At 35.4% G+C, this 23,686-nt stretch overlaps 1 pseudogene; it reads right to left on the bottom strand.

Moving 5' to 3' along the window:
• Positions 1 to 2,023: 2,023 nt before the first annotated feature.
• Positions 2,024 to 23,686, bottom strand: part of LOC104349789 (uncharacterized) — a 36,344-nt pseudogene continuing 14,681 nt past the window's right edge.

Here is a 23,686-nt window from a genome sequence, read left to right as displayed (position 1 = left end):
AATTTTTTTTTTGTTTGTAAATTATTGGATGTTTTTCTTCTATTGTAGCTGTTCTCTTGCACAGTCCAAGATTATTAACATTCCAGACTATTTGTGAATATGTATGCTTTCCATATCTATTTAAGGTTACTATATTTTAGATTGATGTGGTCACTGTTAAGCTACATTTAGTAGCTTAGGCAGGAATCAATAAATCTGATGTGTCTAGGCACACAGTCACACAATTATGAATACCGAGTAACATCATGTTTACTGTAAAATCTTAAAAAAACCATGGAGAGTAAGTAGTGTTGATAGCTCCTTCCAAGGTCTGCTGGCTACTTCCCCAGACTTGCCTAGCAGCACAGGTTTGTTGAACAATTTTTCATGGAGATTTCTTTACTTATGTTAGTATGATCAATAGCAAGCATATCATTCTGTACCGGTATCACATAGTGGGTTAAACTGTTCAGGAACTCGAATACAGAGAATTCAGCTATATCTACAATTTATGCATATTTCAATCAACTCTTATTCCATTATGTTATGCATTCTTCTATATACTTACTACCTTTAATACGATTCCATCATATGCTTTTGATTTCTAATTTCTACTTTGTCTGTAAAAGAAGTATATACAAAAGTTTCAGTCACTGCTTGTTCTGTGTTTGGTTCACGCTACCGATCTGTAAAAGACATACATAGACATTTAGGGGCCTTTAAAATCTCTTCTTTAAAATTCTACTTGTCTTTCAGTAAGCATACACTTTCACTAGTACTTTGCTGAACATCAGAAATGATGCTTCAGTATCTAACTACTTATCTGTCATATTTTAAAGCCTATCTCATTTCAGCACAATTATAATATTTAGATTTCTTGGTTTTATGCTTACATAAGTTAACTTACAATGGTGGAATATTTGAATTGTGAATATCATTTTAGTGTGATTTCTTTTAGCCTAAGGAAATTAAACTTATGTGATTATTCTGTTCCTAGCTGGATGCACAAAACACTCTGTCTGCCTTGCTTCATCTCAGTATCTTTTGAACTCTCTGGTTAACCTCAATCAGAACTGCTAGAAAGATCAAGACGTTTTACAGAGCAAGACAATCAAGATGTCACAGAGACAGACACCAAGATGTGCTTCAAGTTTCTGAAAATAGCCAGCCAAATGAGAAGGAAAGCATACATACTGCCCTCATACAGTAAGACTTCAGTGAACGTTTAAACTTAATTAAACTGTAGAAAAACAAGTTTTTAACTGGATTTGCACCAGATACCAATGAATCCAACCACATGACAAAAAGCCATAGAAAATCGGACTTTGTCAGTTCCAGTGTTCTTGAAAGCTTCTTCTATAGAAATCACCTGTAAGATCGTACCTTCAACATTCACCTAAGGTCATGATGGACACTGCTGCAATAACATAACTAGTTTATTTTCTTGGCTTTACCGTATTACTTTGCCCAAAACTTTATCTCTAGAATCCTCAGCTTCAGTATTCATGTTTTTTTGTGTCCTGCCTTATGACTGTATTTCTGACAAACTACATTTATACAAGGATCAGATCCAATAAACAACAAAGACATTGCATTCATGAATGCTAAAAGCTTTTTAAATGAAGGTTCAGGGCAACTCAGAAAGAGCTTTGTAACCCCAGCAGAATATCAGACAAAGAAAACCCCAAGTGTGAAACTCTGTATTATATGTGACTTGCAGGAGACCGCTGAGTAGAAGAACGGAGGTGGCTGCCTTCAGTCAAAGCGAGTTCTCCTGAACAAGTAAGTTGAGGCAGACCCTGGAAGGATTTAGGAATATACAACTTTGGAAACAACAAGTTGTATCTAGCTGGCAATGATGCTGACAGATGCCGTGACAGTTGGATTTTCATGTGTTTTATTCACTCGTGCATATTTTACTCTCTAAGTTACCTAAGATTATCCTTTTAAGTTTGGCATAAGAGAATCATAACCTGATAAATGATATGCCAACTGTTTCTAAAGTTTGAATTCCATGTCTTGCCTGTTTTAAAAATAGTTTGTTTCATGCAGATACCTGAAAAGAAGAAGAAATCATATTATCCTAAAACCAGGTATCTAAACACAAAGAAATTCAGAAAGATATCAGCCCTTTTCATGGTGCCTAGATAAAAGTGTCCTGTACTAAAGAGGTGTGTTACTATTATGCTGGATCCACACAACAGGAAAAGCCACAAAATCAGGAAAGAAACCTGGTCACAGTCTTGATCATAAAGTGAAAAAAAGGAAATAAAAAGAATGAAAGACAAAAAAAAAAAAAAAACATACTTAAAATACATATTCCCAGAAGGGTTAGTATTTTATGTGAGTTTTACATAAAACTGCTGTTTCTGTTTGGTGTGTTAAGTTGCTCCAGAAACCCATCTGTAAAATAACCCTATTTGCAACTAAAAATCAAATTTAATATTAACATTTTCTCCTTCAGGAAAGGTCTTTAAAGAAAATACCAGTTTTCACACTCAGCTGTTCTCTTTGTGTAACTACAGGTGTGTCCCTTCTAACTTTTACCCTCCTTAGACTGGAATGTGTCTTACAGTTTTACAAACCCTGAGAAAACTTCTTATGAAATGTAGTTGTTCAAAAGTGCTTGATTACTAAATTATACTAAAAGAAGATGTTTCAGTGCAATTGATTAGGAAATAGCAATTAGATCACCCTCAGTGGGGTTCAAGTCAACATGTCAACAGTGTGGTTTACTTCTGAACCATAATATCTTCATATCAATAAAGGGAAAAAACAATTTTAGGGCATGAATTATCTGACTTATTTTAGCTATATCTGCTTTGGGAAAGGTATAGTGCCTTCAAGAGTCAATATCAACATCAAAGACAAATTTGGCTAGCTACCTCAGCTGTATAATACTAAAGTTTACATTTGGTCAAACAAGCACACTTTCTCACTAAAGCCCTCTTTCACACATGGTACTGGACAAGTAAGTGGATTATTCCATGCAACTAAAAGAGAAAGGAAAAGACAAATGGGATCATTGCTCATGCCTAACTGTCTCAAGCAATTTTAGGTGCAAACATAGTGCTGCTATAGTGATTTCAAGCTTATGAGCTCTATTCGCCTTAAAAAGCAGAAAGGTTACACTGCAACTCTGTGTCATGGAGTAGTGTTTCCTACACTAGGTTTCTAATATTTTGCCATCTCTCAGAACACCTATTGCAGAGTGCTACAATCACAAGTGATTTTCTGTCTCATGGAGGAGGTGTTAAAAGGAATGACAGTAGCCAAGTCATGTCCTGGTATGGAGTCACAACATGACTGCAACATGCATCTCAAGCTGAGTTTCTAGATCCTGTTACATGCATGCAGCCTGTTACAATAAGAGACACCTTGCAAAGCAAAATATTCTGACATAACCTTAAATGAAAAATTTCCTTTTTGCTTACATGAAATTATGTCATCCGATTTGAGACATTAATGGTCAGTGTTTCAAATTCTGTGAAACAGGATTTGGAAGCAAAAAACTCCTGAAGAATTTTTTTTTTTTGTATTTTTTAAGTTTGAATTTGTATGAGCTCTGTCTTCTGTAATTTTGCAGCACACATTTCTTCATAAAGGGTATTACTAGGTTTAAAATAAAGAGACAAAAACAGAGAGAAAGGGGTAGAAAAACATATTATTTATAGGTTTGCTTCAAAAATATCTGGCTACTGCACAGTAGCTGGCAAATTAAATGTCACATACCTTTTCGCCAAAATGCATATGCCGTATGGTTGCCAAAGACAAACCATCTGCAGCAGATGTCCTTTGGGTAGGTAATACCTTGTTTCCTGAATGACCAGTTTTACTGTGTCCAGAATAAAGAAGTGTATAGAAAACAAATAATATGTTAAAATAAAGGAAGAATAGCTTTTCACATTTGAAAGCTGAAATTACACATAGAAAGAAACACATTTACCAAACAAAAAACCCAAGCAAATCCACCAAAAAACCCAAAAGATTTTTTAATAATGCTCTCTTAATACAGTTTAAAATTTTAATAACATTTATTGCTGGTAAATCTGTAAGCATTTTGATAGTAGTCACCCACTTCAGTTAGTTTAACTTCTCTACTGGAAAAGGTTCTCAGTGCCTTCACAGAGATTACACAATAGCTAAATATCAGGCCAGATTTTCATAGTATCATAGAATCATAGACTATTTTGGGTTGTAAGGGACCTTGAAGACCCTCTAGTACCAACCCTCCTTGCCATGGGCAAGGACACCTTCCACTGGATCAGGTTGCTCAAAGCCCCATCCAACCTGGCCTTGAACACTTCCAATGATGGAGCACCCACATCCTCTGTGGGCAACCTGTTCCAGTGTCTCACCAGCCTTACTGTAAAAAAATTCTTCCTGATGTCCTATCTAAACGTAAATCTACCCTCTTTCAGTTTAAAAGCATTGCCTCTTGTCCTACCACTACAGGCCTCGATAAAAAGCCTCTCTCTTGTCAACCCTCTTTATATGCAGAAAGGCCGCAATAAGATCTCTCCAGAGACATTGATTGATTCAGTATTTATGTGTTTTAGTAATCAATGAAACTGTTTTAAATCGTCTCCAAATTGATGATAGTTCATGCAAATAGATGAGAATGTGCCTATTGTAAACCAATATCTAATGTTTTTATGAATGAATAGAAATTAATTTACACACTATGTGGCAATTTGTTAATTAAAAAAATCATGTAAATAATTACTTTTGATCGCTTATCTTTTAGATATCAATGCAGTGTTTTTATACTGGATATCTATTTCACAGTTTTAATCCAAATATAATTAAATTCTATGTCCTTACGAATAACACTTGTTCATTGTAGTTTCACACTGGCTTGCAAGATTAGAGTCTGATATAACGACTTCAGACTCAGCACACTTGCTTTTACTTATTACTGAAGCATGTAATTGTTCCAGTTCACACAACTGATTTACTTGTTTAAATCCGTTCTGTAATTTAAGCATCTCTATATTCTTACTGCTTATGTCTCTCTTCCTCTCTTCCAAGATTCACAGACAGTCATATTCAGCTTTGAGAAGCCTTGTGAAGTACTTACTTACCATTCTTTTCGTATTAGTTTTCAAATCTCATCTACTTTTCCCCTCTAATTTATTTCATCAACAGTGATTAATACATTTTTTTCTATGTTGCTCTTGAATTAAGCAAAACAAAAAAAACAATCCCCCCAAACCAGCCTCACATAGGGCTTGCCAGTGCATAGCAAATAAAACTACTTGCTAAATGTGTTCAATGTGCACTTTCATTATGTGGAATAGTATGATTTTCATGGTCCTAATCTGAAAACAGAACACATACCAGATTTTTTTGCCTTTTTTTTTTTTTTTTTTAAATGTAATCTATTCTAACACAGAATTTAATAAGACGTTCTCCATTAATGTCCATCAGTAAATATTTTCTAAGTGGAATCTTTCAGATGAGACTTCCATAACACATCACTTTTTGACTGAACTGGTCAAAGTACTGCATTCATTTTTTATCAAATACATAATTCATTACATCAAAGTAAGTTTAAACCCAGCCAAAGGCTTCTGTGAGAGTCTGTGATCAATACAAAATTATAGTGGCTGTCATAGGGATGTGTCTATCACAATTTTGGTATCTGCGTCTGAACTAATTACCCCTAGTTTTGTCTACAGAAAATGGAGACAAATGGGCATTTTAAGATTGTAATTTTTCTGACTTGTTTTAGATGTTAACACTGGGACTAGATTTTTTGTATCCAAAGGTCCGAACTCCATTTAGGATAAAGGAAGGCTGTGGATAACTAGCTCAGATATAGATATCAACATCATCTGTGGCAGGAATCTCAACCTCACCATGCCTATCTCCTCTCAGTTTTTAAAGCTACTAGTGTTAAAAGCCCTTGGAACTCTCTTGAGAAAGACTTATTTGTTTATGTTTTCCTTCAGGGACATGATTGTTTCCAGACAGTGAATTTGCTTCATTGTCCATTAATTACCACTCACAGGTTATCCAAATTCCTAAAGATCCATGCTTCAATCTATCTGAAAAAAAACCATTTACAATTCTTTATGGTCAACCAAATAATAGTGCCTAATCAAAAGGGTCATGAAAGGGTCACATAGTCACTGAGAAGGGCTCCAGAGCGGAGCATCATGACGGCAGACTCTTCCTGAAGCAGCAAAAACTGAGGAACAGAAGCGCAGAGACTGTGAGGGTAAGAAAGCAATGTCTATACATTTTGCCTTTCTTGATTCATACTTACAAATTTAAACACACCTGCACAAACATGTTCTTTTGCATATATGCATTTCCAAATATGTTTTGAAAACCAGACACCCAAGGTGATGGAAAACAATCTGAAAATTATAAAACTATCTGGCTAAAAAGGGCACAATATCTACCTTGAAGGAAATTTTTTTTTTTTTTCTCTATGCAATAACAAAATCACTGTCTGCTATATTTTTTCCCCAGTTCTTCACTATCTGTAATGCCTTTATAGCTGTCTATGAACATATGGTTTCCATTTCCATCACGTTCTCAATTTTGTCAAGTGATCTCACTCAAATAAAGAAGTCAGGTTGGATATTAAGAGCAAAAAAGAAAATTAATCACACTTTCTGTTTGAATCTGGCAGCGAATACAGTAATTAATTGCATATAATTTATATGATTATAAATACAGACTACAATTATTTAATTATACATTTATAATATATATATATTTTTAAGAACAACATGATTGTGCGTAGATACAAACCAATGCTGCTGCATAATTCCTTTTTCATCCTACCCCTTCTATAAATAAAATTCACAACTTAAAACCAGTATCTTTGAACTTTGCACTTTGATTATTTTTTACTTATTCTGTGAAATGTTTATAGAAAATTTGTTGTACTCCCTGATGTCAGGTATTTGTATCAGGTATTTCTTTGTTTCCATTTCCCTTTACCTGATATTTTGAGTCGTACACTTCCTGTGTCAGTGATTGATCAACAGCAAAGACAACAATTTTGTTTCCACAGAAATTGAGACAATTTTGTCTTCACACTAGAAATTCCTATGACAAAAAATACCTTTCTTCATAATATCTTGCTTTCCTTCTTGCTCTATGGACTGTTTGCCATGTTGTATCACATGTATCTTCCTCACTTTGTCTCAACTGTTGCACAAGTCTTTACCAGTTCCCAGCCCTGATCTTGGAAAATTACGATCATGATTTTTTTTGCAGTATGTATCATTGTAATCTTTAACATATTTCACATTCCTCAATACTTTGGAAATAGCTCAGATAATATATTTTTATGCATCTAATTGTGACAATTTGTATAACTTTTGGAGATATATAGCTTGATTTTATTACTATGACTGCAAATTATCTGAATTGTGACCAGTATTCAAGACCTGAATTAGAGAGTGAAAACAGGCCACAGTACAATTTGCATTACCGCGTTACATGGGGCTAGCAAGTAAACTTTTTATTCTTTGCTCTGCATTTCTTAATCTACTTTCCATTGTCAAAACAGATTTTAAAAAGTTTATATCTTTCCTCTGAAAAATGTCCGTTTGTTAATATATTTATTTTAAAAGTAAACAAGGAAAACTTCAGCTGTAGTGTATTTGTTCCAACAACAGAAAGAAAAGGAGAACATAATATGCATGCACATATATTTTGAGATAATGGCAGGGCTGTAAATAAAACACCAAGGTTCTTTACAGGGCTTAGATGTTTCAGATAGACAGGAACAAAATCCTAGACCACATAGCTGAAAAATTACTTGAACCAGAGTTTTATGACAGGCAGGTAACACAAAGTTATGTGATATCTTTGAAATATATTGAGATCTTGGTAAAATCTGTTTTGTGTGATGGAACTCTAATTGAATGAACACTATTACAACTTCAAGGAGGGAAAAAACCACCCCACAAACAACTGTCAGGGAACATTCCACAAATATCTGAAGATAGTGCTAATACAACTTGCTTGGTAGTCACATTCTGCTGACTGTTTCTTCTGATCTTACAGGTAGTGTGCATTGCTGTTGGTTCATGCAAAAACCTGTTTGAACTAACCTCCCTTAAAAAGTAATAGGGAGCTTGGCTAAATCTGTACCATTTGCAATTATTTGGCTGCCACAAATGCTAAATCTCTTCTAAAATAAACCGTCAATTTTACTCAGAGACACCTTAATAAGCATCACTGATATTTTACTGGAAAACTGTGCTAGAAAATATTTGTCTGTGTCTATACTAGTAAATTAAATACGCCCAAGAGTGTTCATGAGCATTGAAACTGGCTAAACAGAGTGGCCTGCATGTGCTCTGGTATGTTCTTTGTGCTTTTAGCTTAAAGTTACTTCATGAAAACTGCCTTTGTTGAATTGTCCCTGGAAAATTCAACCTCCCACACTGTGCCCAGAAACTTTAGGGACAATTCTATTAACCATAAGACAAAACATGTTTGAGGTCCTTCTAACAGGGCAGTAGTATGGGGAGCTGCATTTCAGGGCTCGGGAATGTTCCTGAGTGCTGTGTGCTGTATTATTAAAGACACAGACTCTGGTGCTTCCTGTAAGATTCCATTTAAATGAGTAATACATTGTGAACAGTATCTTCTCCCGAAAAAACATTGTCTTTGATTAAACACTGTGTTTTTGTAGGTTTTCGTTCTCTCTGATGGCTAAGAGTCTTTCTCTTTGTATGTTGCTTAATTTTAATTGTTTCTTCTTCAGTATGACTCTCTGTTCTGTATCAACTAAATGAAGCTGAAAAGAGAAAAAAAAAATCAACTCTACATAAGGATTTAATATATGATGTTTTTGATTTGTTTTTCAACTCACTTATTTCTGGTAAATACCACAACATAATGGCACAGATTCTGTAGTAATTAGTAAAATAAATTAACAGAATATATAACCCCCCCCCAACTTCATAAATCAAATAACCGTGAAAAGGGGAACATTTTTAATATGACTGCAGAGTTTGCTTCCAACAACACAGTACATTGGTTCCCACAGATGTCACAGATTAATTTTTGCTTAAAAATGGAAAAAGAGCCCCTTAGCATTCATTATACAATTAAAAAGAAAAAAAAAAAAAAGGAATATCCACTCATTTCCAGATTCTGCTCCTCTTTTATGCCCAGAAGAGTACATTATTCTTCTTAAGCTTAATGTGAGAATTTTTGATAAGGGAAAACAGAACATATACCTATGTGAATATAATTATCTAAAAGTCTTTAAAAAAATCTTTATATGACTCCTTATAAGCACAAAACTTCTTGAAACAACCTTGATTTTTCACAAGACAGTTACAGAATTTTCAATCATTTCTTCTTAAAAAAAAACCAGATTCTACTGCAAGCAAGGATTTTTATTCCCCTTGTTACATAGCCTTCCAAAATACAGGAAAGAAGCAGTCATTGCTGTCTCATAGATCAGATTTTGTAAGTTTATATTAACTTATGGGAAGTCTTCCTTTTTTCTTCGTCTTTGTAATGGGTCTGCCTGAGATGCAGCCCTCATCGTGCTGTGCAGTGGTAGCTAGATAACACACCAGTGTTTTGACTACTACTGAGTAGGGCTCACACAGCACCAAGGCTGTTTCCCCAACATTTCCCCAGTAGGCTGGGGGTGGGTAAAAACTTGGGAGGGGATATAGCCAGGACAGCTGACCCAAATGACCAAAGGGATATTCCATACCACATGACGTCTGCTCAGCAATATAAGCTGGGGAAAACAGGAAGAAGGGGGGGGCATTTGTTTCACGTTTGTTGTCCAGAGCAACCACAACGCGTACCAGAGCCCTACTTCCCAGAAAATGGCTGGATATCGCCTGCTGATGGGAAGTAGAGAATAAGATCTTTTGTTTTGCTTTTGCTTCCATGCGTGGCTTTTGCTTCATTAAACTGTCCTTATCTGACCCACATGCCTGTTGTTATATTTTCTCTGCCCTGTCCAGATGAGGAGATGAGAGTGATAGAGTGTCTTTGGTGGGCACCTGGCATCTGGCCAGGGCCAAGCCACCACAGTTTTCTTCCCATATTGAGAGAAATCAGACCCCTATTTCCATAGAAACGGATCATTTTCATCTGTGTAACATGACTCCATACAGGAAAGAAAGAAGACAAACCTGTCTTGAGGTTAATCAATCTGCCATAACTACACATACACAAACACATTTGATTTGATATAACAAAGGCACATAAGAGCTCGAGTACCATAGAGAGTATATTAAGCATGATTATGCACTACTCAGCATCACCAAACAAGTTCTGACTGAAATTTCTCATGGTAGAAATAGAAACACTAATAACAGTAAGCTAGTAGAAATGCATAGGTAAAGTGATATGCCAAAACAGTAAGTGCTTTAGTTCAGTTCACTTTGATGATCTATTTTGTTTCCTCATCTTCATCCTTTGATTATAGTAATGAAAAAATGAAATATTACAAATAATAGAGAAAAAGTTTAAAATAATGAGAAAAAATATTTTTAATGATTATTTATTGTATGAAGTAAAGAAAAGAAAAAAAAAAAAGCAGCATCTGAGAGAGAAGAAATGAAAGGCAATCAAATCTCAAGCATCACATGTGCCCCCACCACAAAGAAAGCCAATGACTGCCTGGGGTACATTAGGAAAAGCATTTTCAGCAAGCCAAAGGAGATGATCCTCCTCTTTGCTCAGCCATGTTGAGACCACATCCAGATTCCTTGATCCATGTCCAGGCTTCCCAATGCAGGAGAGACCTGGACATACTTGAGGGAGTTCAGTGAAGGGCCATGAAGATGATTAGGGAACTGGAGTGTCTGACATATGAGGAGATGCTGAAAGAGCTAGGACTGTTCAGCCTGGAGAAGGCTCAGGAACACACTATAAGTGTGTATAAATTCCTGATGGGGAGGAATAATGAAGACAGACTCAGACTCTTCTCACTTGTGCCCAGTGATAGAACAAGAGGCAATAGGCATCAACCGAAATACAGGAAATTCCATTTAAACATAAGACAATACTTTTTTAACTGTGAGGGTGGTCAAAGACTGTAAGTATTTGCCCAGAGGGTGTCTCCACCCCTGGAAATCTGCAAAAGCCATCTAGACAAGGTTCTGGTCAACCAGCTCTACATTGCCCTGCTTGAGCAGAGGGGCTGGACCAGATGACCTCTAGATGCCCCTTCCAACTTCAACCATTCTGTGATTCTGTGAAGAGCTATGTAATGAAATACAGTAAGGAATTACAAATTTTCCAGGAGAAAAGAATTATTATACTGATGCAGAAGTATAATCGAGTGGGGAAATAGCTGTAATGCACTTAATTTGGCTGCTTGGAAATTAGAAGTTTCAATGTGGGAACTTTCATTACAGTTCTTTCTTTCCAGACAGTGACTGCTTCTAGCAGTGATAAGGCCTGATGTTTATAGCTCGTACCAAGGAATGGTGTGCAGAGAGGCCCTTGCTTATACTTGTTCTTGTAGTGACCAAGGTAACTGCTAAATCTTGTACTCCATGTTGGGGTGCTGTAAGTAAAAAGGGTCGCAAGCATGAAAAAGGTCGCACCTGCAGGGAGGAGCGAACCGGACAGGTGACCCAAACCTGACCAACAGAGTATTCCATCCCACATATGTCATATGTGGTATAAAGCTGAGAGATCACGAGGGTCAATCTCTCTTCTTCAATGGCCGACATCTGAGGACTCTGTCTGTTCTTCTGTCATCGATCCTGATCTGTGCATCCCTGAACCCAGTGCCTGAGTCCAGCTCCTGCATCCCGTCCTTGTCTGCCCCAGTGCCTGCCCTTCAGTGTCGGTGGTGACGTATCGTCATCAGGTGGGGGGAGTTGGGTTCAGTATTGGTGTTGTATCTATTTGTATATATTTGTACATGTTGTATATATTTCATTATTTCCTTCTTCTTATTATTATCTTTTCTTTTATTGTTATTGTTTCATTAAAGCTGGTTTAGTTTTCCAAACTGTAAATTCTCTTTCCCTTGTTCTCTCTCCCTTTCCCTTATGGAAGGGGAGAGGGGTTAATAATAGAGAGCGTCTTTCATTTGTTAATGACTGGCCCAGCCTCAACCCGTGACAGGTTCCTGAATGCTTTACAAGGAACCTGGTTTCTGAAGTCCCTCATTAGAAAAGAACAAACTAAATCAAAAGAAATGTTAAAGAATTGGCACCCAGGATAGACACGTTACAGACACATGCACACCTACATTCACTATGTAATTTAGATGATTTCATAAATATTTTTAACATTTTAATTTCTAATTACTTTAATAATTATTTAGATATGCTAGCAAAATATTAAACATACACATTTTGTTTAGAATTAAAGTCACAATACTAGTTGGTTCTGCTGAAATGGATAAAACCTTTTCTTTCTATGCACTTTAAAAGTATCTCATTCCATTATCCAGAGTAGTTAAAAGCAGAATTGCTCACAGATGATTGAACAATCAGTACAAGAAAAGGTACTTTAATATTTGTGTCAAAACACAGATGGTTTCCATGTACAATTAAAGCTTTTCAGAGAAAAAATGAGTCTCTATAGATTTGACTTCAAAAAGTTATTTACATAGGTGACATCTCAAGCATCATTCAAAATTCAACTAAAATGCACTTTAAAGTAAACAAAAAGCAAGTTGTTTTAATTTCTAAATTACACAAGAGCATTCATGTATGTGTGATAAATACAATTAAATGCATTTTAAACGTGAAACAAATGAGTCTTTAGTGCTAGTATGTATACTCAGGTTATTTTCTGACAGCAGCAAACACCACTGTCATCAGAAAGGCAGGAAACCCTCCACATAGACCAGATGCAGATGCAGCCAAAGAAATAAAGAAATTTGAAAACAGGATACACAACTTGGTCTCACGGTGATAAAAGAGTTTTAAACAATTATATTTTCATTTAATTGAAATGGAAATGCAGAAAAATAATATAATCAGAACTTAAATTAATTTTTAAGAGGATCTGCCTGTGGGTCTAAGGTTTAGAAACAGCCGCAAATTTCAAAATCTCTGATTTTTTGAAAGTTAGAGCACTTATTTTTCATTCCATTCATTTGTAAATTACCCATATAAATTCCTTACATTAAAAAATGCTCCCGTACTTCATACGTTCTTAAACCTGAGTAATAAATCATCTTCAATGTACAGCACTGTTTCTGTAGTTACCTTTTTCAATAATTTCTGTCATATTCCTACCTTATTTCTTATACATGGTGGTAATATAAAACAAACCTCTATGGTGGAAAGTGATCCAAACATACTAGCATCATATTTAAAATAATTTTTGCGTTGATTTTTGATACTGCACATTTTACTCTTTCCATTTTTTGCACAATTGTTTCTTTTCTGATTTGTCTGATTTCTGAGAAATTACCCTGCCCTCCAGATATCCTAGTGATTACTATTTTTTAAAATGTTTTATAGAAGTCCCTGATTTATTCCAGTATTTATTATTCCTCTGTGTAGCACAGAAGCAATGATTCCCTACACTTTCTTATGCACACTGTTTAAGAATTTTTCTTCTACTTCTCTCCTAAAACTTCTAACTCTCCTACAAATGACTGAGTAAATATTTCACTGCTAACTTTTGCACCTTGAGATGGGTTGTTTGAGAACTACTGCTATCGCTGCACGTATTTTTCTATTAACTTAAAATGTAACTGGAGTGTTCACAGTCAAGCTCTGGAAATCTTTTAATCTAATATCACATACACTAACTCATATTTACTGCCACTTAAAGTATGACTCCTGTTTATATTTTGTTCTCTGAATCTTCACTGTTAACTTCTATAGAAGACCTGGTCTTGCGCAGATATAACCATGGGGATAATTTTTGTAGAGTAATTCTGTTGCAGTTGATAAATACATGAATGTCTGTACAGTAACACATCCGAACTGTGGGAAGGAACAAGATATGATTACATGGTTGGCATAATCAAATGCTTTGTGATAAAAAAGCTTTATTGCAGACTGCTCCAGCATGTGTTTTTTATTTTCTAATGAGGCCCTCATTTGGATGGCACATGTATGCTTATGTCATGGAAATTTTTACTCCTATTAGCTAAGCCTCTGAAGTCATTTCAAGGCATATGTATTTGAACTGGTTTATTTCCTTTTCTTTGAACACTTTTCAGAACATTAGACTGCATAAACTATATTTAGAATCAGCAAGACTGATTTAGAACAGAAACACAGTTTTCATGAATAAATGTTATAATTTCATTACATATAGGTGAAATTTCTCTTTATCTGGAAAGAAGACTTTTAATGAAAACACTCTTAAAGCATCAAAGTCATATTTGAGCATAGTCTCAACACTAGCATTAGACAGCAACTTCAACACTTTGTATTATTTAAGCCAACAACTTTAAATAATTAATGGAAAATCTACCAAATTCACGGTTCTACAGCACAGATTTTGACTATTAAGGTGAAATTATACTCTTCTTTCACTTGGCACAGTGTAGCATACAAGAGTTGTTCTTAACCTAAGGAAGAAAACTGTAATGAAAAAAAATCTGCCTTCTCTTTCTAAGTCCACTCCTTTTATTTTTTCCTGAAATTTGTGTCCTGTATTTGCTTACCAGCATTAAACTTGTGCTTGTTGTTTACAAACACCCCTATAGGAGGAGACAGGACCTCTTTTTAGGCTCTCCAAAGGTTACTGTCACAGGATCTAGGAAGCAACTCTATGAACAGCTTTGGTGATAGATCCCACTATTAGGTGTCTCCAACCTGGCTTCTGCAGAGAATCCTGTTAATATTCCCTCATGCTTACGTTTATTCATACTGAGGACCATGACGTTAGAAGTTTTTCAATAAAGATATTGTCTTTTCCAGATTGAATTGATTGTATAGCATAATGATCTACTTCACACAGAACAAATTAAGTTGATTCATACATGCATATATATTTACAGCATCATAGGAATAAATATACTAGTAAGGTATGCCATCAGAAAGACACCTTTTAATGCTGTAAAGTGTCATCAATGTAGAAAAGATAGGATCTTTGTAACTGTTAAAATCTCTAGCAGAGTAGAAGGTGAAGATGCTGTGAGAGGCATAAACATCTCTCTTTGGAGATATGCAAACTGAAGCACACACCAACTACATACTCATTTTGTACATTTATGCCCAAATATTCAATCTTCCGATTAAGATCAGACAGCATGTTGGGCTATGCTTTTTGTTTTGCCATCCAATATTTACAACATTTCCACCAAAAATAATCTAGACAATCAAATTAAACATGATAGATAAGCAGAATGTGATACCATATCAACTGTGACGTCGTATGTCACAGAAACTAATGACCTTTTCCACATACCTGCCCACACTTCTGTAAGAAAGAAAATCAAAAGGCATCTTTACCTGGCCTTTATAGTGCCTGCAGCTAAGGTGAACATCATTTACTAGTCTGAAAAGTAGACACACATGCCAGTGTTCTTTCAGTATTAACCACAAAGGATCTTTAGTACCACTGAGTTATGAAGTCAGTAATGAACCTCTCTGAACTACCCATCTGACAATCAAATACAGATCAGTTAAGACTTGTTTTATTTTCATGTTACTGTAGAACTAAAACCTTACTTTCTCACACACACCCCAAAATAATTTATGAGATATGTGTTATAGTGTTTTAATTTCAAAGATCACCCTTTGAAGTCAGTTGCACAGGAAGAAACTCATATCCTTTTTCTTTATCACTATTAGTCTTTTTTTAGATATCTCTAGTATATCCATGACAGAAAATACAGTTCATTGTGTCCCTGAGCGGAACTTGTGTTCTGATGTGGTATTTAAACTATATTTACTTCTCAAATTAAAAAGGAGGAAAAATTTAATTCTGACAATGGCTTGAAAGTGTGAGAGACAGTTACTGTTTCAGGCCTGGAGGGAGCTCTCTGAACTGTAGTAAGAAAACAATAGGCCTTTTCATGCTCTTCTTTTAAACTGTAAAACTATTATTTTAAAATCAACAGCACCACTTGTTTTCCAGGAGACAGCCTGATACCGTGAACTACCGTTTGCCAGTTGACAGTGAATGTTATCAACGGGCACATTTACCTGCAGTACACTTGAACAGTGAACTGTAAATTCAGCCAGTTACTCATTCAAAATACAAATATGTTACCCATTACTTGACTTACTTATCACTCCATAGTTAAGCCAAAATTTCAACTAATTTAATGGAAGAAATCCATGAAATAACAGAAGGTTCCTCTTATTTTTCTAACCGAAAATCTAAATGATGGGATGAGTTCCCAAGGCATCAGGAATACACAGGGAAAGTATTGGCCTATCCACACTGGAACTAAAATCTGCTTGGAATAAGACTTTTGTGAGTGGTATTTCATACCTTCAGTGAATTTGCTGAAGATCGGTAACACACACCTTCACTGGTAGGCTACAGACAGGAACAATGATGCTGTTTTTACACTTAATGGTTAGAAACTCAATTTGCTTGGGCTTTCCTCAGGGATTAATACTCTAACTTAAAATGCTGCTGAATATTACTAGCACATTTGAACAGGATATAATTAATAATATTTTAATAATGGAATAACAAAAATGGTTTATGTGTGGTAAACGAGTAAACTAGTAATAAATGGTTGGGATATGAAATCTATGTTAAAAGGAGTTACTTACAAGTGTCTGTGTAAACTGAAAATAAACAAATACAACATTTACAGATAAATGACTGCCAAAAAAACACTTTGTAAGCATGTTTCACAAAACTTCACTTATCTCTCAAATTTTTATTATGGAGGTAAAAATGGCCCATGTTACAGTACTGTTTCTACTAAGAAGTCAGTTTAACAATCCACCTGTGTCAGAGAAAAATATTATGTCTTTTAAATCCTACTTCTGGAAAATTCGTGAGTGGAAAGAGTGTGAAAAGATGTTATACAGAATAATCTGTGATCATCTCATTGAAGTTCTTTCATTTAGGACTTGTATGCTTCATTGCCTTCCCTCTCACATAGTCAACTACATACATAAAAGCTGAATACAATTAAGTATGAACCTTTGTAACTCTGAGGGATTTAATCAATATTTGCATAACAAAGGAAGTGGATATCATTATACTAAATTTGTAGTCAAAGTATCATACAGTTAGAGCTAGGGATTCCCAAGAAAAGAAATTTTCATAAAACAGTATGCATAATTGACCCAGAGATCTCTAATCTGGTTTCCTAGTCACAGTACTGTTCTCATGAGTAAATTCAAAACGAGGTACTCAAACTTCTGCAGCAAGCAGACTAATGAAGACCTAAATTTCAGTTTACAAGCTGTACCTTCGTTTTAGTGACTAATCTTAAATTAAGCAAACTTTTATTATTGTAATTTGTAATATTATAATCTAAATGGTTTTGACACAGGAATTATGACCAAAATGAGGCACGAAACCAGAGCTCTTTTTTCAGCATAGCAGTTTATTAACCAGAGATATGGTTATCACCTTATTAATAGAAGTTTCTTTAAAGTTATTATTGTGCTGACATTTGTAAATTATAACCTCTAAAATTTAAAAATAAATGAAAAAAAGAGGAAAGATTCATTTTTTTTTAGAAAACTTTGAATTCCTTTATTTTCTACGTATCTTTCTATATGCAAGAATACTTTTTCCCTTTTAGCCTTTTCTTTTCTCAAAGTATCATACCTGCTTTCTTAAGGTCATAGCCTCCTTGTGTAGAAATAAAATAATTGTCCTACAGAAAAAAGTTTTTCAGCATTATTCTGTATGGTGTATATTTTGCCTTATAAAACTCTACTCATTATTATAGGGTGTTCAAGTCCTGTAATAACAGACACTAGAGAAAGACGATTCATAGAAAAGACCAAAAGGCAATAATTTTTGTTTGCAATCATTGGATATATTTGACAGTTAGCTTTCTTACTTCTTCTTCTTGCCTGATACTATTAGGATTTTTCTTCTTGTTGAATAGACAAAGGCACTATGGTGAAATCCTTACTCCTAGCAAAAAAACTTAAAAATAGAGTCACTGTCCAAAGTCACAGCAACAAACAGCAGCACATCTAAGAACCTTAGGCTCAGGGGTAACTTCATTAAAAAGGTCAAAATCACACCTGAGATATTCTTAATACTAGTGCAGAATTATCATTTTGGATTCGGATCCATAGATTGGGTGAAAATGCACATAAATAATCAGGTTTAAATAATTTGAAAGAAAAGTATTGTTTGTTTGAAAGAAATGAAGTCAGCAAGAAATGAAATATAATATATGTCTCATATAACTATAAAAAGGAAAAATAAAGACTGATTTATTTTTAAGGAGCAGAAAAATATGCAGAAAAAGCAAATTCATTTTTATTTCAATGATTTTGGCTTTCCTTTGGCTTCCATGCTATCCCCTGCAGGGATTTAGCGGACATTGAGAAACTACCTTCCAGGGCCTGTCACATTCCAAACATACTAAAACAAGAAGCATTCACATTGACCCTGATTTCCATAGGAAATAAAATTAGACTCTCAATATTCAACTCTAAAAAAACCATATGATTTGAGGAAAATAATTTTTCTTTAAGTGTTCTCCAGAGAAACTCTGCGGGCTTCAATAGCTGAGCTCTCATGAAACCTAATTCTAATTCGGTTGCATAAAATCTCACCTCAGTGGCCCTACAGAATATATAGCACAGGCTTGTTTTTAAAGCCCTCTGATCCATAAAAAAATCTCTTGACAATTCTTTGCCTTGACCAAAGCACCCCAGAAACTTCTTTTCAGATTCAGGAAACAGAAGGAGAGTGCTAACAAACCCCCAAAGCATGTTGCATTAACAATAAGCATTACATCCTATGAAGCCAATAAAACAAGCTAACACAAATGTAAATCTCCTGATGAAATTCAAAGGCAGTATCAAACTGAATAATTTAGTTGGTCCAGTTTCAGCTGAAAATTTGAAATTTCACTTCTGACACCCATTTAATCTCTAAGCCTGAGTTCTGGCAAAAAGAATCATAAGAACGTGGTGTGAGGACTTGACTTAAAAATTTGAAAGTCAGGATGTCACACTAAATTTTGAAGATGTGCTGTCTCTGAGGTAAAATTACTTGTTTCTTTTCACAGTTAGTCAGACTCAACAAGCAAGTGATAAATCTTTGTCTCAGAAACTCATGGAAGAAAACTCTTCCTGCCTTATTAATTCAATACAGCTCTTGGTTAAGACGCACATTTTCTCCAGCTCAGTTTTATGCAATACCCTCTTCATTCTAGGAGTGTATTTCTTTCATTAGTGCTTTTTTCTGGGTTTTGTGGTTGTGGTTTTCTTCTCAATTGAGCAAAAAAAAAAAAAAAGAACCCCAAGTCATTAACATGGTAATTTAAAAACTCACAGGTAAAATATACATCCACGAACAAACAAAGCTCTAAGCTTACAAAGCTCTCTGATGTAATTCAGTCTTTCAGTGAAATAGTGAAATAGTATTTTGGGAAAAGAAAAATGCTTTTCAGTTCTGAAACTGTGACTTGTATAGAGAAATATTTTCCTTCTTTTAGCTTTAATGTACTGCAGTATTACCTTAGGGGTGAGTTTTGCTCATACTATATATCTGGATGACAAAGATATTTAGCAGCACATTTGTCAATTAGAATTTTTTAATTAGCATTTTTAAAGACAAATATCTACAAATAATGAACATACTGGAGAAATAACTCTTGTAGGTTCCCCAAACAAAACATATTCCTTATTAGCCTGTCTAGGAGGGGGTGGGGGTGGGGGGTGGGGAAGACCTAAGGACTGTCCAGCTCTTCTTGCTGTCCTGCATAAATACTTTTACTATCCCAACACTATACCCTGAGTTGCTAAGATTATAAACTAGTCAGTTGCTTATTTAAAAGTTGCCATGCTTGCAAACTCATGCTTTGGAATTGCAACACTTGGCACCACTGAAGGCATTCCTAAATTAAGGCCTAAAACATTGTAGAGGTGCATGCCTTCTAATGGCTAGGAGTGACATTATTTATTTTAATCAAGTATAGAGGGAGTCTGGCATCTCAAGAAACCTTCATTGGATCTAATGAAAGCATAGATAGCTAAGTCACATGTAGAGAACTCCTTTATAGACATTTATATTTAGGGTTCTGAATTTGAAGTTGAATTCTGTTTTTAAATGTGTAGTGACATTGCTGTCCAAACGACTTATTTGGGCTGTACTTTAAGCCATCTAACTATGTAACTACTCTTAATTTTGTCTGGGATGATGCAGGTTTACCTCTAAAGGAAGGAATCTGTGGACAGTCTCTGATATGGGGAGAAGAGGAATCATACTGACAAAGTAGTTGCTTAGGTGTTTAGTTCTTCAGTCCTAACTGAAGTCTAGGAAGTCTGGATGTGGTATGTGGTCCTAAGCAGGTCAATAAATCAACAACTGCTCAAGCCTGCCTGAAATATAAATCTCAACATTTTGGCTTAAAACTGATGAAGGACTCAAATAATTTGGAGTTCTTAAGAGATCCATTTAATGTATAGAAAAAGTTTTTCTTTTGTAGGTTCCTGAGGTTTTTAACAGATTAATAACATTTTATCTTTGTCAGTTATTCATTAGCACTAAATGAACAAACCACATACATTTGTTTGTATCTAAAATAATTCAAACAAGGCATTCAAAATTTTAAGCAGATGTCCATTTTGCAAAAATAATGTGTACAATTAAACGTGGTTAAATACTAAATGTATACATTTCCTTTGCTTTCCATACTTCTCATTGCTAGAACCAAGAACCAACTTTTTTGCTCTGCCATGTGCACAGATACGACAGACATAGCCAACTGGGCTGTGAGTTTGCTTTGCAGTCCATGTGCAGAGCAATTTTTTCCCCTCTCCATACTCTTACCAAATAACACCAAGCAAATGGTGAACCCCAAGCTTTCCAGATGACTTAGAATATTTATTCTGTTCTGTAAATAGGAAGCTATATTCTGTACATTGGAAGTAAAGAAAAATAACAGACAACACTCTTTTTCCCCTCAATATTTGCAGTTTGGGCCTATAAGGCAAACAATTCATTGCACGAAAAAGACTTTTTTAGAAAGAATACATTTTGTAATTTTTAGACTATTTTTCCGGACCTTTGTAGATCTGTGAAATTCTGCTTAGATGACAAGAAAGCAAGCTTTTTGTGAATAGTCTTAAATTGATTTTGTGGAGTCCCAGACCTCTGTTACAATCTTTTAGAGAAAATACATATATTGGAAAAATATACAATTATGCAGCTAGAGATGTTCATTCCTGTTTTATGAGATTTTTCAAACATCAAAGTAAATTAATTCCAGAATACTGAGCACTTTGAGCATGTATGATGACACTTGACCCTCTCAGCCAAGTTTCTGCTTGGTATAATTAGCTGAAATAATTAAAAAGTACATTTTGTTCATTTTGATTGATCTCATAGGGCTCTGATAATTGTTTATAAATACCTAGTAGCAGAATTGACTGACTAAAAAAAACCATTTGCAGTAGAACTATATGATTGCTTCAGATCAATCAAGATCAATTTGAAAATATTAAATGGACTCATTTATATAATCTAATATTTTCCAGGGCTCAGTATGGGGGCCAGTCTTATTTAATATCTTTATCAATGAACTGGATGAGGGGATTGAGTGCTCTCTCAGTAAGTTTCCAGATGGCACTAAATTGGGTGGGAGTGTTGATTTGCTTGAGTGTAGGAAGGCTCTGCAGACGGATCTGGATAGGCGGGATCTTGATGGGCTGAGGCCAGTTGTATGAGATTTAACAAGTCCAAGTGCCGGGTCCTGCACTTGGGTCACAACAATCCCGTGCAACGCTACAGGCTTGGGGATGAGTGGCTGGAAAGCTGCCAGGCAGAAAAGGACCTGGGGGTGCTGGTGGACAGGTGGCTGAAAATGAGGCAGCAGTGTGCCCAGATGGCCAAGAAGGCCAACAGCATCCTGGCCTGTATCAGAAATAGCGTGGCCAGCAGAAGTAGGGAAGTAATTGTGCCTCTGTACTTGGCAGTGGTGAGGCTGCATCTGGAAGTATGGGTTTTGGACCCCTCGCTACAAGAAAGACATTGAGGTGCTGGAGCATGTCCAGAGAAGGGCAACAAAGCTGGTGAAGGGCCTGGAGAACAGGTCTTATGAGGAGCGGCTGAGGGAATTGGGATTGTTTAGCCTGGACAAAAGGAGGTTGAGGGGAGACCTGATTGCTTTATTACAACTACCTGAAAGGAGGTTGTAGTGAGGTGGGTGTTGGTCTCTTCTTCCAAGTAACTAGTGATAGGATGAAAGGAAATGGCCTCAAATTCAACAGGAGAAGTTCAGATTGGATATTAGGAAAAAAAATCTTAACTGAAAGAGTGGTCAAACATTGTAACAGGCTGCCCAGGTCAGTGGTGGAGTCACCATCCCTGGCGCTGTTCAAAAAATGTGTTGATATAGCGCTTGTAGACATGGTTTAGTGGGCATGTTGGTGTTCGGTCGATGATTGGACTTAGAGATCTTAGAGATCTCTTCCAAACTAATGCTTCTATGATTCTATTTTCTTGTCCATGTCTGGGAAGAAAGCTAAAGTTATTTTTCAATACATTCAGTACAAATAACACATGATTTAACACTTCTATGATTACTACTACAACGATTTTCCTTCTTCTAAACTTTCCATCCATAAATTAGCAATCTGAATGTTATCTTGGTGCATATTGTATGCCAAATGTCAAAAAGGTGTCAACACCAGCTTTGAATAAGTGCCTTTGCAATAAAAGTTGCATATGTTGCATTTTCCCTAAACTGAGGATGTTCACTTCGGAAGAAAGGATTCTGAGTATTTAGGACTGTTATTTATTTTATGAATTAATTAAAAAATGTCATATGTCATCTTTAAAATATGTTATTTTAATATGTGTTCACACTTCCACTCTAGTGGAAACTAAATTGAAGACAGTCTCAAATTAGACAATGTAGTTGTATGTTATGATTAAAAGCAAAGTTAGTTAAGCCATCATTCTAAACGGTTGTTTTGTGACATCAGAGGAACTCAAATTATTTGCATGCTAGAATTACAGCTGTTGAAAATGCATCTTCATACAGTAATATATATGGATTTTCAGGTTTAATTTATTACCACTAAATTTTCCGGATTTGTCTTTTAGGATAACATTATGTTATTTTTTGAATCCCTACACTAATATTATCTGCTTTATATCTTGAATCCAGTTTAACATAGTTTTCCTTTTTTTTTTTTTTTTTTTTTTCCAGTAACAGTGAATCCGGATTTACTTGTTTGTTTCTTCTTTACATACTTCGGTACCATTTACTATTATATTTATCTATAAATGTATGTTGTATATAATGTATGCACATTTCTTCAGCAGTTATCCATGTAAGGTTGTCTGAAAGTTAGAAGTGATTTTTGGGTGTGATTAAAAACACAGACTTCCACATAAAGAATAATCAGAAGCTCAGAATTATTGTGTTCAGAGAGAAAATGAATCACTGAGAGCTAAGCAGTGCCGTCTTACCTCCAGACAAGACAGAGCTGCCATTGGTGGAAAGTTGCTGCAGAGCAAAGCTGCCTGCTTCAAAGGGTTTGTCAGATCATCACGGGATTTGCTGCTGAACATGGGCATAAATACTAACCTAGTCATTACCAAATCAGAACTAGTTAGGATCTCCAGGAAATCACAGTTTTCATTTTGTAGTAAATGA

The sequence above is a fragment of the Leptosomus discolor genome, chromosome 1 (assembly GCF_034619465.1).
Source record: "Leptosomus discolor isolate bLepDis1 chromosome 1, bLepDis1.hap2, whole genome shotgun sequence".
Classification (NCBI taxonomy): Eukaryota; Metazoa; Chordata; class Aves; order Leptosomiformes; family Leptosomidae; genus Leptosomus; species Leptosomus discolor.
This window is presented reverse-complemented; position numbering and strand designations above follow the sequence as displayed.